The following is a 4,303-nucleotide window of genomic DNA, read 5'->3' as shown; positions in this document are numbered from 1 at the left end:
TTTGCTAATTTACACTCCCACACAGTGTAAAAGCATTCCTATTTCTCCACACCCTCGCCAGCATCTGTTGTTTCCTGACTTTGTAATGATCGCCGTTCTAACTGGTGTGAGATGGTATCCCATTGTGGTTTTGATTTGCATTTCTCTAGTGACCAGTGATGAACTTTTTTTCACGATTTTTGGCCACATAAGTGTCTTCTTTTGAGAAGTGTCTGTTCATATCTTTCACCCACTTTTTGATGGGGTTGTTTGCCTTTTTCTTGTAAATTTGTTTAAGTTCCTTGTAGGTTCTGGTTATTAGCCCTTTGTCAGATGGATGGATTGAAAAAATTTTCTCCCATTCTGTACGTGTCCTGTTCATTCTGATGACCCATCAATGATAGACTGGATAGAGAAAATCTGGCACATATACACCATGGAATACTATGCAGCCATAAAAAAGGATGAGTTCATCATGTCCTTTGCAGGGACATGGATGAAGCTGGAAATCATCATTCTCAGCAAACTAACATAGGAACAGAAAACTAAACACTGCATGTTCTCACTCATAAGTGGGAGTCAAACAGTGAGAACACATGGACACAGGGAGGGGAACATCACACACTGGGGCCTGTTGGGGGGCGGTTAGGGGAGGGATAGCATTAGGAGAAATACCTAATGTAGATAATGGGTTGATGGGTGCAGCAAACCACCATGGCATGCGTATACCTATGTAACAAACCTGCACTTACCGTACATGTATTCCAGAACTTAAAGTAAAATTTAAAAAAAATAAAATAAAAAAACATTTGCAAGAGTTTATGTAGCATTGGTTTTATTTATCCTTAAATGTTTGGAATTATTCTCTAGTAAATCTCTCTATCTGGGTCTGGAGTTTCCTTTTTAGGAGGTTTTTTTTTCCAGATTTAATTTTTTAAAATAAATAATTGACATATTCAGATTCTCTATTTTGTATTTGTTGGAAATAGATGCTTGGTGTCACAAAGAAAAGTTAGCACTGAGACAAAAAATTTTTCAGCAACGCAATTTTTACATCCTGGACCACAGAAAGGGCACCCTTGCTAGCCATCTTGCCACAAGAGTACAATGAACAAAGGAAAAGCAGACAAATTTATCCCTTATGCATTTGGGGTCATCCTTACTGCTGTGTCTGATCTCCGTTGGTTGGAGCCAGACCTCACAATCTAAACTAAAACCCTATTGGCTGATAACTTAAAACTTTTCTAGGCCAGGTACGGTGGCTCACGCCGGTAATCCCAGCACTTTGGGAGGCCGAGGTGGGCCGATCACGAGGTCAGGAAATCAAGACCATCTTGGCCAACATGGTGAAACCCTGTCTTTACTAAAAATACAAAAATTAGGTATGGCGATGCGTGCCTGTAGTCCCAGCTACTCGGGAGGCTGACACAGGAAAATTGCTTAAACCTGGGAGGCGGAGGCTGCAGTGAGCTGAGATTGCACCGCTGCACTCCAGCCTGTTTGACAGAGGGAGACTCCATCTCAAAAAAAAAAAAAGAAAAACTTTTCTAAACAGGTAAAAGCAATGGAGAGCTGGGACATGTCTGTGAGCACGTCCAGCACCGATATCTTGGTTAAAGTACAAGGACATAGAATGTACTACATGCCTGTAAGCATGGCATGTCTAACAGCTACATAGGATAGGGCTTAACAAAGTTATTAGCACACTTATTCTTTAACAAGAAAGGAAATTTTAAAAAAGGACTTTTCTACTTCCCACACTATTAGATCTGCTTTGTTCAGTTCTTTTTAAAGTGAATTGGTACATATAACCTAAGTTTTCAAGTTCGTTGGTATAAATTTGTTACTAGTATCTTTCCATTATCCTTAATGTCTATAAAATCTCTAGTCGTGCATTTTTCAATCCTGATAGTGGCAATTTGTGTCTTCTCTCTTTTATTCTTTTTTTCTTTTGAAGAGAACAGGGTCTCACTGTGTTTGGGCCTGGATTCAAACTCCTGGGCTCTAGTGATCCTCCCTCACAGTCCCCTGCACAGCTGGGTCTCTGGGCACGCTGCTGTTCTTGGCCAGTGCTGCTGACGGCTTATTAATCTCATTAGTCTTTTCAAGGCATGTGGAGCTTGTGCCTTTGGTTTCCTTGATTTTTCTTAGTGAACATATGCTTTCTATTTCATTTATTTCTGCTCTCATCTTTTTGATTTCCTTCTACTTATTCTAGCTTTTTATGTGGACATTCAGATTGTTGATATTCAGCATTTTTTGTCTTTTAATGCATAGATTTTAGGTTATAATTTCCCTTTTAGCATGGCTTTAGCTGCATTCCAAGAGCTTTCATATGTTGTGATTTTGTTTTAATAGGCTTATTGAGGTATGATTAGCATACAATAAACTTCACGTATTTAAAGGATACATTGCAGTAAGTTTTGACATGCGCCTGCTCCTGAAAGGATCGCAGCATCTGTGAGAATTGACACATCCATCACCCCAGCTCTTTTCATGTATGTCTGAACATCTGTCTTTGCTGTCCCCTCCTGTGCCCTACTCCCTAGGTGATCAAGTTCAGCTTTCTGACACTGTAGACTAGTTAGCACTACTTGAATTTTATGCAAATGGATTATATGGCATGTACTCTTTTTGGGGGACAAGAGTCTGGCTTTTTTCGCTCAGCACAATTACTTGTGATTCATCCAGGTGGTGAGAAACCATAGTTCATTTCTTCCTCTTGACAAACAGTGCTCCTCTGTGCTGTTTATCTGCTCACTTGTTGATGGGCATCTGCGTTGCTTAAAGTTTTTAGCTATTGCAAAAAAAGCTGCTACAAATGCTCACGTGCGAGTCATATGGACACGTGCTTTCATTTCTCTTGGCTACCTGGGAATGGAGCGACTGTGTGGTAGTGCAGGGCTAACATTCCACCAACCTTTCCGGAGGGGCTGCACCAGTTACAACCCCCAGTAATCTCTGAGTGTTCCACTTCCTCCACAAGTTGCCAACACTCAGTTGATAATGTCTGACATTCTAACAGTACAGAGTGCTATGTCCTTGCGGTCTCAATTTGCATTTACCTAAGGACTAATGATATTGAACATCTTTTCATGTCCTTATTTGCCATCTGTATATATACTTTGTTGAAGTGTCTGTTCAGAATTTTTGCTCATGTTTTATCGGGTTGTTTGAGTTTTGAGAGTTCTCCTGAGTTCCTCTGGAGTGGTCCCTTCCCAATGGTGACCCTAGCACCAGGGGGTTCTCCCCACAGCAGGAACACAGGAAGAAAGTGTTCAGGCAAGTCCTGCAGGACAGCCTCAGCCAGGTCCAGATGTGGGCCTGGGGGCCAGGCCACACTGAGCACCCTCCTCCCCTCTGGGCTGTCTCCCCACAGGACTCAGAGCCCAGCCAGGTGTCCTGCTGGGCACACAGGGCTGTCTCCCCACAGGACTCAGAGCCCAGCCAGGTGTCCCGCTGGGCACACGGGGACCCCACCCCTGACAGACGCCCCCATTGTACTTTCGGCCACTGCTGATCTTTGTTCTGGGGGGGCTGGTGGCTCAGATGTTGCCCAAGAGGCTGTGGGGCAGGAGCAAATGTCGGAGATTGGGAGGCTCTGGCTCGTAGGACACCCAGGCCAGTGGGAAGAGGCGTCCTGCAGAGGAAAATGGCAGAGGGAGGGATGTCTGCCGGGTCGTGTGGGGCTGGAGAGTGGGGAGAGAATGGCTCTGTTGCGGTAATTCAGTGTCAGAGTCCATGTGCCTGCAGACCACCCCTCAGCCTTGGCACTACTGACTTTGGGGCTGGGTTGCTCTCTGTGTGGGGCTGCCCTGTGCATCACAGGTGCTGAGCAGCATGCCCGGCCTCCACTCACTAGGTGCCAGTGCAGCCCCCTTCCAGTTGTGACAATTAAAACATGTCTCCAGACGTCACCAAGAGTGCCCTGAGGGCAAAATCAGCACAGTTGGAACCTGTGGGTTAGCAGCAGATTGGATAGGATGATGGTGAGTGACTGCCTAAACCATCACCAGCCTGTGTGAGCCAACAAAGGAGGTCTCCTTACTTATGAGTTTATTTGTGTAGTCTTAAAAGTGTGAAGATATTAGCTTAGTAATTATACATGTAATGAATTAACTTCACCGAAAAGAATAGTATGTAGAAAAAATGAGAATGTTAGCAGGATTGTGAGATGGTGATGATTTTGCTTCCCCGGAACTTGAATGGGAGACTCAGTTTACTCACCGGTGGTTCTCGTCAGCCTCTACGGCAGATCTTGGTGTTTCATGGACAGCACTCACTGATGTGCCCTTCACGCCCTGAAATGGTTTGTCTTTGAGAA

The sequence above is a fragment of the Cebus imitator genome, unplaced genomic scaffold (assembly GCF_001604975.1).
Source record: "Cebus imitator isolate Cc_AM_T3 unplaced genomic scaffold, Cebus_imitator-1.0 Scaffold780, whole genome shotgun sequence".
In the NCBI taxonomy this organism is placed as follows: domain Eukaryota; kingdom Metazoa; phylum Chordata; class Mammalia; order Primates; family Cebidae; genus Cebus; species Cebus imitator.
This window is presented reverse-complemented; position numbering follows the sequence as displayed.